This window comes from Oreochromis niloticus, linkage group LG16 (assembly GCF_001858045.2).
Source record: "Oreochromis niloticus isolate F11D_XX linkage group LG16, O_niloticus_UMD_NMBU, whole genome shotgun sequence".
Lineage (NCBI taxonomy): Eukaryota > Metazoa > Chordata > Actinopteri > Cichliformes > Cichlidae > Oreochromis > Oreochromis niloticus.
Genome location: NC_031987.2, coordinates 30,423,228 through 30,435,831, shown reverse-complemented (window position 1 = coordinate 30,435,831; position 12,604 = coordinate 30,423,228).

The window sequence follows — 12,604 nt, the reverse complement described above, 5'->3', positions numbered from 1 at the left end:
GTGTGTGTGTGTGTGTTAGCTTGTAATAAATATTTGACATAATCTATCAAGATACAGTGCAGTCCTGGACCAGGGAAACACTATAGATTTAACAGCAATAATTACAGACATTGTGATTCACTGTGATGGATTCTCTAACACAAGTTGAAATGGAAAACCCTTAAACTACAGGCAGCCTTTGAACAGCCTCTGGGACACAGAGGTTTTAGAGTGAATGAGCCAAAAACATCCCAAAAACACTCGTTGAGCCTAACAGGACATTTTACTGTACAGATTTTTCCAGTTAAAACTGGAGGAACTGAATCTGTAGTTCAGGGGTCCCCCATCCCAGTCTGCGAGGGCCGGTGTCCTGCAGGTTTTAGATGTGTCCTTGATCCATCACAGCTGATTTAAATGGATAAATTACCTTCTCAACATGTCTTGAAGTTCTCCAGAGGCCTGGTAATGAACTAATCATGTGATTCAGGTGTGTTGACCCAGGGTGAGATCTAAAACCTGCAGGGACACCGGCCCTCGCAGACTGGGATGGGGGATCCCTGCTGTAGTTGATGTAGACTTACATCCATCCTTTGATTGCCTGATAATATGAATCAACATCTAAACGATTTAGTGACTTTTTCTTTTTTGTGTGAGATTTCTGCTTTCTTTTAATTCCATTCTGGGCCCAAAGAAACTACCCAGAATGTAGTAAGTAGCCCAGATCACCTCTGAGTACAAAGATGTTATGTAAAATACATTTTGTATTGTATTCACTGACTGTTAGGTTCTTCTAAAGGTCTTACACTCATCTTCTAGCAGATTTGAAACATCATCCAAAGCGAGACCATCCAACCAGGATTACATGTTTTGGGATTTTTAAAAAAAATTTTGCAGTTAAGAAAGTAATCATTTAGAGTTTGATTATAATCCTATTAAATCAATACTAAGATATGATTTTTATTAGATAAAATCTGTACTTGTTTTACAAATTTATATTAAATTTGTAAAACTTGTAGTTGTTAAGCTCTGTTTAAAGCTATGGCTTCACATAACCATGTGACCACATAAGACTCATAACTACATAGTATTTGTATTGAATATTTATTTGACAAATTTGATAATAGGTGTATTTCCTTACTGCACTGCACTGTCTGCTCTTTTATTTTTCAAAAACTGAAAATTCATGGCTCAGTAAAATGTTTCTCCATGAATCCAGACACTCATAAAGTGGCAGACAGTAACTATAAAGCACTATGTAGTAAATAGAGAATAATGACTGTGTGCTGTAAAGATGGGGAGTCTGGGGGAGGTTTAAGAGCAACTACATGTACACTTATGTGGCTTTAAGTCATTGTGTGGGTATCTCTGTTGTAGCTGAGCTAAGTCAAAACTAAGACAAAGTATCTCTTCATAGGCTGAAACAGTCACTCACCAAAACACAAACTTCAAGCACAAAGTTCTTGGCTTGTTGTCTTTACCAAACAGCAAACCAAATTGTTTGTTAGATAACGTCAGTGAAAAGGCCACATAAGTTGCTACTGAACTGTGCCTCTCAAAAACAGTAGAGAGACAGTTCATTGCAGCAGACAGCTAGTGACTATAACTTCCTGTGTTGGTACGTACACCTGTCACTCAAAACAGTGGAGTGGAGTTTAAAAGACCAAATTAAAACAAAGAAGCAAAAAAAAGAAATGAAAAATGTACTGTAGACACCAAAATCATCCCTTGTAACAGGAGGTAAATATCTTCATTACTGCTATAAAGCTGCTCCTTTTAACTAAAGAAGCTCTGAGCACTGACCTGCTTTTTGAGCAACGTCCAAATGAATGTTAGAGGAACTGCAGTTGTTGGTGCTCATTTATTAAGCACAAACATATCAGTATGTTTGTGTTGTGCTTGTGCACATGAATAAAACAAAATTGTGTTCTGTAAAATTGAGCATTTCCTGTATTATTAATTTTTTTAAAGCTGTGTTTTCCATATTTTGGCAACACACTGAATTTTGAAATTTACAATTACAGAAATAATACACATCAAGCTTTCAAAGCCAAAATTAGATTTTAAAAATCAAATTTTTAAAATCAGATTTTTAAAGTCACCAGTGTTTATATGGTCTATCCATCCATTCACTGGTTATCCAATTCAAGAGGTGGATGGGCTAGTCTATCCTAGCTAACATAGGATGCTAACTCCGAGAGAATCAGCTCACACACTAGGAGAACATAAAAGTCCACACAGAAACGGCAGCACAATTTTTTTTCTTTTTTTAAAAAAGGATAACACAGCACAAAAGAAGTAAAAGTGTAAAGTTTTGGTTTTGTGTTGGCTAGCTAACGTGATATACTAAGATGCTAAACACAGTAAACACTGCACCCTTCTCACTTTCACCATGTTATCATTATGACTGTGGCGCTCAGAGCTGACTTTAACTTCAGAACTAAACATGGCTTCAGACTTGATTTTATACTGAGGCGGTGCACTGGCAAAAAATAAATATTTTATTGGCACTATCTATGTCAGGCCTAAAATAAACATCTGTGTTTCTGCCATCAGCAGAAGATGTTGCCTAGTAACAGCTGAAACTAAAAGCCTCCAGCTGTGAGGATTCATATAAGGAAAGATGATGATACACAAGAACTGCAAGGTTATCTATATATAATGAAGAGCCTCCAGCCAATCAGAATGCAGTAGTACCCGTGGCCACTGATATTTCCTAATGAAAGTTTTTTTTCTCTCTTTACATATTTTAGACCAAGGAAACTCACAATAATATATATATTTAGAGACAAAATGAATTAGCTGCGAAATGACTTCATGTCACAGCAGCAGGAAAATCTCTATTATTATTATTATAATTGTCAAAAAAAGAATCCATGTGTTGTGCACTTTCAAATTAAAGTCTTTTCTAAGACTTTTGGGCTTAAAATAGATAAAAACAAAAGCTCGCATGTTAGAGTTTCACAAACATCCTCATTATAAAGCTCACTTTGAGAGAAATGTGTTTGATTCTTTTTTGATGCTCAGGAAAACAGAGAGTGGTTTTCCACAAAAAAAAAAAAGGAAACAGGCAGCCTTGTCATCTCAGGACTACCCATCACCATAGCAACAGTATACCACAAAGAACCCAGTCCATCTTTAGCAAACACAACAGATTTCCCGTATTGTGTTTGGGGTTAACATTTGTTTATCATGACAAGATGGCATAATGGTGTGTTATTCTTTTAATTTGCCCTGAAATTCATTCAAACCCAGACAAAAACTCCTAAAACATTAAGTCCTTTTGATAACATTTTTATATTCTGGATCATCTTGTTGCAGCTCTTCTTTGAAGCTATACAATGTGTACACTGAGTAAAATATTTAAAAGCTGCAGCATTCTACCGAGTACTCTAAATACTTTGGACATAGTTGGGGCCCAAATTTTAATAGCTTGTGCTCAAATAATAATTACAGCTTATTGAGCTGACATGTAAAACAGTCATTCAGACTCTTGGCTGCAGTACTTTATACATTAAGAAGACAGCAATAAGAAAGACTTCAAGAAAATAAATCTGAAATTAAAAAGACACGTGGGCAGTTAGTGGGAATAACACTGTGAGGTTCTGTGAGGATTTGTGATATGTGTTTTTTTTTTTCTTTCATTTCAGTGAGACACATGTCTGGTTGGCTTCCAGGTTTAGTTAATCATTATAGCAGTCTGCATTTACCTACAGTCTCTGTTTGCTCTTTGCCAGCAGGGTTTGGCTCAAGTTCAGCTTTCAGAATGCTGTGGTGTGAAAATCACTGCGTTACCTCTGATATTATATTCTGAATGATGCTAACAAAGGCTCACACTTTTCACAAGAAATAAACACACAAAATATCTTTATATTTCAGCTGATGTAAATGATAAGTAATCAGTAGGGAGCCTATCATTTAAAGCAAAGTCAAAAGTGATGCCAGGAAGCCCAAAAAATGTACTTGTCTCCTTCTACTTGATGTAAGTTCACTGACAGTAGAGCCTCTTTTCATCTGACCCATTTCTCAGATTGAGACATGCTGAAGCTGCAGCTGGAAACATCTCTCAAGGCCACATGTGTACAACACATTTAACTACACGAGTGGTCTGTAAAACCAAGCTCCTCCAAATAAGCACAACCCCCAGAGGAGGCTGTCTTTGTTTATGTTGAAGGGATGGCTTTATTGTCTACAGAAACCAGGCCTTTGGTTAACTTTACACAGTAGTTGGAGAACACAAAAAAACAAAGGAAATAACAAAGCGTGTCATTTTTTACAGTTTTAGATTGACCAACTGACCAATTGCTGACATGATTTATTGATCTGACTTCTTAGTGCCTCATGGAAGCCCAATACCTCAATCAACCAAAAAAATGAGTGCTAAAGTTTTGTTTTAGGTACGAAATTTATTACTTTTATTGTGTGCCACCATGCTACATCCTATTATCTTGTTATACTGGCCATCATTACTCTTGCAGAAACAGTAATGTGGAAAAACTTTACGCACAAAGGATACAGCTGCTTTGCTTGAATATCCACCAACACCATTGTTCCAAAAGCTTGCCCTAATGGACGACATAATTGAATTCATTCTACTTTCTTTTTTAAAACCTGGAACCTCTGATGTAGAATTTCAGCTTTGATGTCCTCCATCATTCATTTTGAGACCTGGGTTTTACAAGAGTACTTGAATTCCTTTGGTTTCTAATTGTTGTTCTATGCTCCTTCAAACGGTAACATTTCATTTCATTATTCCATCACTGAACTACAGTATATAACTGGAACCAGAGTTTTAGTCATTTTTTAAATTAACAGTATAACATGGCAGAAAAATTCAAAAAATCCAAACCTCTCTTTGACCAACTTACCATTATCATCTATATTTTCTATTACAGAAAAACAGAAATTGAGCAAATCTTCACATCTGAGAACTTGGAACCGCCAAATGTTGCCAAATATTTCTCCAGTGATATTCCATTAGTTTTTTCAAATCTGCTTTGGAGTGCTTGTTGGGTGTTGTCTTGTGAAGTGAGACGGCACATGCACGATTGGGATCAACACAGCACGTAGAAGTTATACCTTCAGGGCTTTCTGGCCAACCTCTCTCTGTTCTTTGACATCATGCAAAGCTTGTAGTTACCTTAAAAATAGTAAACAAAATAAAAAAGGAAACAAACTTGGTTGGGAAAGATCAGGGTTTGGTTTCTTTCTAGAAGAACATGTTTAGCAGAATGACTTGCAGGGAAACTTCTCCTGTGTGCACGTCAAAAGGGCAAACCAATGTTTATCTAAAGACAGAAGGTTAATCCTACTGTAAAAACATATATATCACATGATATAATATCAATATATCTTCTTCTTTAGAGTTGCATTGAAGGAAAGTGCAGTCAGAAGTCAGAATTGCAGTCAGTGGTGAGATCAGACAGTACCTAACCAGTCAGATAAACTAAAAACCAAAAAAAAAGAAAAAATTGAAGAAACAAAGCACTAGGCAGTTATATTTTTCACACCTTTCATGCCTGAGCAGCATTTTAGTTGCAGTCTGCATTTTTTCACTCCCCACCACCTCCTTTAATTTCTCTTTCCTCCCTCTTTGGTCTTTGTTGGTGTCTCCCTCAGCTCTCCAATTATGTACTTAAAGCAGGAGCAGAGCTGTCTGCTGGTGCAAAACAAACTGCTGATTACAGAGCATCGTGTCTTTGTGCAGCTTCAGTCGCTACAGAAAATTAAAAGATAATAAGCTGACACTGTAAATGCTGTCAACAACAGCCTTCTTGACTTGTCTTTGTCTCCTGGCGGCACCATGAATACACACAGTAAACTTAATGTGGGCAATTTAACTAATGTTAAATATGATATAGATAATATTATAATTGTACTGTGATGGGAAAATCTTTTGACACAAAACTAATTTCAAATTTCCGAGTCCAGTTTGTAATTAAAGTCAGACTGTGAGGTTAAAAAGTACCCTTTTATCTTTTTGGTCAGACCCCACATCCATCTGAAATGTAAAACCAAAAACCTCTTGAAATGGAAATATTCAAGGAACAAAAGAAAGACCATAAGTGGTCTTGAACTAAGTGTGTAGACTTGGTTACTTCACCGCTCTGGTTTCACGAAACATGTCGAGACTTGGACGGTGTAGGAGCATTCGAACAGAAAGCTTCTGTCTCTGGTGGATCATCTCTTTCTAGCTCCTGCAGCTGTTGTTGTGTGCTCCGGGGACTGATAAGCTGTGCATTGTTCAGATGTCCTGGGCATATATAGGTCATGCTCTTTGTTGTTCTGCCCCCTCCCCATGCTATATGTAAAGCATGTGTGAGTACTGTTTTCACAACAATATACAACACAGAGGGAATGAAGCTGCTGTCACAAGGTACCAACCCCTACAGTCTCCAAACAAGACAAAGTGCACACACACAACCAAAAGAAAATTATTGTACCTAACTTACAGTGTAAGTACCTAAACAAAATTAATCTAAGCATTAATTCAGCCAAGCTCACAGTAATCCTGGCAGATCAGCTTATTACACTCATTGTTATTCTACCTACCGACAGTGTGAAACTCACGTATCCCTTCTGTCTAACAGTACGTGTTTTGAACACTACCCATGAACGGTTAGTGTTCAAAAAACTTGCCATTCACGGAAGCTTTGAAATTGGATGATTCAAATTTAGTATCCACTGAAAAAGCTGTCCTTGTATTGTCTGGTTCCAAGAAAAACAAGGAAACAGTCCACAACTAGCTAGCTAATTGGTTAAACTATGTACTATTGTAATATTGTTGTTTAGGTTTCATCATATTGCATTTGTTTCATTCAGACTTGCATCTTCTTGGTTCTCTGATAGATCAGGTATCATCATGAGGAATGTGAGCTGCTTGAAGAATAAGACTGATGAGCTCAGCAAGCTGATAAAGAACCAGAGGGAATAATGTGTGTGTAGTTTGATGTATTTCATGAGCAGTTGCCACACTCACATTTTCCAGACCACAGAGGCACTGTGCCAAGATTTTTTGAGAACAGACAGAGACATTGATCTGAACATCAAAAAGAAATGTGGAAGAATTATGTGGAATAATGTGGAAAAGTGTGGAAGAGTTTTTTAGTTACTAGTAGTAACCAAAAAAAACCAAGTAGTGTGATGCTGAAGGAATTTTTTTCAAGTAATGGTGTTGCTGTTCAAATTCAGTGAATCAATACGCTTGTTGGATGTTCCCATTGGTTGAGGCAAAGGTCATCAAATTAATATGGGAAATGGCTGCGTACAGTAAATATGTGCGGACTACCTCTGACCACTGGGTATATTTCAGATTTTGATTTCCTATAAGCTCACTTTTTTTCTGTTTCTTCTTCTTCTGTTTTGGTTTAGTTTTTTTTAATCTTTCTGAGCTATATTTATTTATTATGATGTTGTATTTATTTGGGCTAAATTAAGATGTGAATGTATGCAGTAGATGTGTGTTACGTTGTATTTGATCAATAATGTACCATTGCTGACATGTGAGATTAAAGGCAGTGAGACAATGAGTGAGATATGGGAGGTTTTCCACACATTGTGCTGTGCTGTGTGTTGCTTTTATTCCCTTGTTCCTGTGATGTGTTCAGCAGCAGACTGATGAATGTGTCGTCGTGCTGCTGCAGTTTAGTCTGAGAGCAGAAACATGCCTCTATAAGGAGACGAGGCCTTCAGGGACACAAAAGCTCCTCCAGCCGCTGACGCTACCAGTCCAGACCATTAATCTTGGCACCAAGACTCATCTTCCCCCAGTACCACACACACATACACACAAAGGGAAATGGTAATCTATTCTTTTTGCTTCCTGCCTAGTAAAGTGAAGATAAATTATGCATTTTATCCGATGACAAAAGAGGCCTGTCAGACTTTGCATAATCAAACAGCAACTCAGTGATGCTGCCAGTAATCTATCACCAGCAAGAAACATTACACATACATTGGTCAAGTTTTATGATCATGTTGAACTGTATGGATTTGTATGTGTATTTTTATATTTGGAGACTTCATTGAAACACTGCTGACGCTAAACTAAAAGAGACTTAAGGTACTCTTGCACACAGGAAAAGAATGCACCAACACCCAGACAACACATGCCACAGGTAACAGTCAGACTACATTTGAAAGGAGGGGTTCAGATATGCTGGGAGGAGCTCTTGATCAATACAGCAAGGCTGGACAATCAGTGGAAGACAATCGGGTGACCAAATGAATCATTCAGAGTATGCTGTAGAATGATGTAGACTGCATTTTCATTTTTACTACATTAGAATAGATTAAAAAGGAATTGGAGATAGAGATTTATAAACTGTTGAGCTACAATTTGAATGAAACCCAGTGTCAGCCTGATTTTTTTCCCTTTACGAGATCTTTAAATTGTGTCCAGTGACAAGTGCATTTGTAACTTTAAAAAAAAATTCTTTTGCAATTTATTAGCTTCATGTGAAAGACAAAAGTCAAATCATTTCTCCAGTTTGGTGGAAAAATGTTCACACAAGTTCAATCCACCAAAAAGGTACAGTAGCTACAAAAGCTAGTGCTGTAGGTTGTGAGCTGTGTCAGCTTACAGTTTGTCAAAAAAAAGAGTGCCACTGAATGTGTGTCATGATCAATTCCTTTTTGTTTTATAATGAATCTACTGACATGTCACTGCATTACTGTGATAGTGCATAAAAACGTACAGATGTGCAGATACTCTGAGCAGATGTATAGACATTTGTGTTAATTTGCTTTTCATCGTGACAACAAACTGTACATAGAATATACAGCAGCCAGCGTGACATCACCCATTCAATTTTGGACTCATCCAAAATGATCTGTTAATTATCAATAACTGTAACTGTTTCTTGGGCAGTGGCAATGCTTTTTAATGCTTTAAAGACCGGAGTGTGTCCCAGTTTCCCACCACTACCCTCGTACTGTTAATTCTCAATGAGGAAATTTTGATCCCAACAATGATCAGTACTTTTCCCAAGCCAGTGAAAAGTTCATCTGTTGACCTGTTGCTGCCCTTTTTTGTGCAGTTCCTTTGAAATTCTTTTGCTTGCGGAAATTTAGCCTTCCAGTGAAAAAGGTTGTGATATAATTGGCGAGTTGAGTGAAGGAGCCACATTAGATTGTTGGATAAAAAGCAGCGCTCATGTCTGCTTGTGTAATGATGCTGTTACACACTGTGGTTGGTTTGAATTTGAGGTAAATGTTTTCTATTTTTTCTGGTGAACAGAATTAGGTCATTCATCATACATAACAGATGCTCGACAATGATCTCAGACTTCTATAAAATGTCATCACAATTTTTAACATGCATACAGGGCCTGAAGAGTGCAAGATGAATGGAAGATTAGTTTTGTATAGGAATAAGTTGCTTTAGCTTTGAGGTGGTGACTTTGATGTTAGAGTGCGTGCAGGGGTGCTGGGGTTATCTGGAAGTCAGAGTGTGCATATATGGAGGGATCTTCTAGCTTCCCTGCTTAGGCAGCCCTCAGCAGACACCTTGAAAGGACATCCTTCTTCCACGGGAAACGTCTTTCAGATGGAAATGGAGCAGACTTTTTGTTGCCCCCGTTTTTGTTCACTCTCTAAGCCTCCTCCCACTCACCCTCTCTTTTTCTCCTGCTCTCATTTCTGTCATCCTGCAGCTTTCCAGAGACTCTCACATTATCTGTCATTTCTGTTTGTTCAATCTGTTTTTAAAAATGTGGCACTTAGCCAGCCTTGCTCTGAAAGAAAGAACGAAAGAAAGAAAGGCAACTGCTGGTTTCTACATCTTTAGACCCAAACTAATGGATATTTATTGAGGAATTGTGAAAACAAATGAAAGAAAACCATAGATCTGACCTGAGGGATCTTACTGGTAGGGCACAACATCTGTTGTGGCAGGGTGTGCCATGATAGATGGTTAAGAGGAGCTTCTCCTTAACTTATTTTCAACTCAACTAACATAATTGCTCTTTGGAAGGATTCTCTTCATGCATGCATTTTCTTCCATCTATTGGGTTATGCTGTAGCAGGCAAGCAAACAAGATATTCTAGATCACCATCAACATTTTCAGTTCCTTCTTGAAGATTCTGAGGCACTCCCAAACCAAATGACTTATATATATAAAATCTCTCCAGCACATTCTGGGGTTTGCTTCCCATGATGTGTTATCATCCATTAAAATCAGTGCTAAACTGACTTAAATGACCGTTTCCTAACCAAGTAGCTTTATTGCCTTAATCTAACTTTTACAGAGTAAAAGAGGAAGTGAAAAGATTCAAAAATAGTATCTCAAGTTATTGCTAAACCCCCTTTTCACCTTACTTAGGGTTTTGTTGCTACATTACGGAGAAAACACCCATATTTCTGTTAATCAAGGCTGCATGACCACCACAAAATAAGCTAATAACTGTTAAATTAATATCAACAAATAATGGTTAATCAGTGGCCTAGGGGAGATAACTGTGGCTGCAGAGCAATTTGCCGCCTCTAGCACCAAGAACTTAGGACACAGCACTTCTCTAAATGTGCTTTTATACCATCAGAAAGTCTTTAAACTGTATCTGAATCTGTTTTTGTACACTGACTGCTCTGTTTGGACGAAGTCCTGCAGGTTTGGGTGGAGACTGCCTAATGAGTTTATTGCTTGTTTTTGTGGTACAACTGGCTTTGTGCCCCAGTTATAAAAAAAAGACCTTTCCAGGTGTCCGCTTTACAACAGGAGGCGTGTCCTACTAATGGCTGGGAAGTCTGGGAAGGGTTGCTTTTAAAAGCTTCATAAACCCTGAATCTATCCTTTGAACCAATGCGCTGTTTGGCTGTGAGATATGATATTTAAAGTGCTGCTCCTATTGTGATGCTACAAGAGTTTTAACAAATTCTTTTTCAAGTGCATCTGCCCTTTTTTTCACTTGGAAATCTTCTTTCCTTACATTTTTATTTCTTTATTTACCACAGTGTTTCAAAACTGGATTGCTATTTATATTTTTACATTTCCACTACTTCATTCTCTGTTGCTTAATAGATGAGATGGCTCCTCTGTAAAGTGGCTTTGACAGCAGTATATGAAATTCTGTTACTGTCTGACATGTGCAAAATCACTTCACAGAGGAATCCTGGTCGCAATCCCACCGCTGCCTCAGCATTCCCATTGCCAAATTAAACACTTGTAAACCTTTGATAATTGGTGAAACCCAACAACCTTCTTTGAAGATCTTTTTTTTCAAGCAGGGAAAAACAACCAAAAGTTAATTGACTCACCTTGTGTCAGAATACAGGCTTCATATACTGAAAGAAAAACTCTATTTACCATTCTGGTGACCCATTAAGGTTCATGTTATCTTGAATCATGAGCCCTCATCCTCACTAGCTACCTATTTAATGATTTATTCATGCTATTTTGGTAATGTTTTATTTCACAGACCTGCTGTTTTCCTGGAAATTCCCCATATTTCCTACAGATCAGCTGGTATTTAGTATTTGCAACCTATCATCAAATATTCATGATATCCTGTTGCAGTTTGGTGTTTTAAAAATTCAGAAATTATGAAAATTCAGAGAAAAAAAAAACACCGACGGCAGAAGTTCATTGTGCTATTGAGAGTAGTTCCCAGAAACACTAAAGCCTGCTGGCCAAGTGGGGGATGGGTGAGGTCAAATGTCAATGCACACCAGGGCTCAGCCTTGCAGAGTAAACACGAGCTGACTTTTACTGCTAACTCACAGCCACTTGTGTTTCTGTTTGCAGCTCTGGAGAAGCGTTGAACATTAACCGTTAAATGTTTCAGCAGATTGCGAGCTCGCCATCAAGGAGTGAAGAGCAAACAAGCGCAAGGACAAAAACACTTCTGTACTGCTGTGGGCTGTTTGAAAATTAACTACAAACTGTTTGGACTAATTGATGATTCAGGCTAATAAGTTCCAGGACGATTTCCACGTGCCCTTCAAAAAGGCCTGCTGTCTTGTAGAATCCATAAAATGTCAGCAGCTGGTTATTGACTTAATGAAATGCAGCAAGAGGAGCTGGTTCGGTTACAGTATCGTCTAATCATGACCCTGTCATGTTCTTATGTAACAAGCAGAGCTGGAATCTATTAAAAGCTAAATGAGTGGGGCTGTTTTGAACTTAATTTCATTGACCAACATCAAAGCTAAAAACCAGAAGAAAGGCCTCGCAGCAGAGCAGCAGCTTCTCATCTTGATGATAAAACAAAAGAATTAGAAGATAAATTTGAACATCACATTTTATCCATGATGATGGCACCAAAAGAGTAATAATTATTCTGAAGTTTTTTTCTGCTCTGAATGGGTTGTTAAAGGTGGACTATTATTCTCAATGTTGCCTAATATATAGTTTTAGGACTCTACTACAGAACCTTTACAAAATTAACTTTATTTACCTCGTATTGGCCCTTGGTGCAACCGTTCACGTTACCCCCTGTCTGAAACAAACTGGCTTAGCTTTTTTGTGTGATTGGTTGCTCCTTGTAAACAGAAGATTTGATCAGTATGTGGGTGGAGCTTCTGTGCTCACAGCTAGAGCTGTTAGACTAACATGTAACACTTCTGACTCACAGAAATAAGATAGGTAAAATAATCCAGTGATCCCAGAGAGGGATTTTCAAATTTATCTAG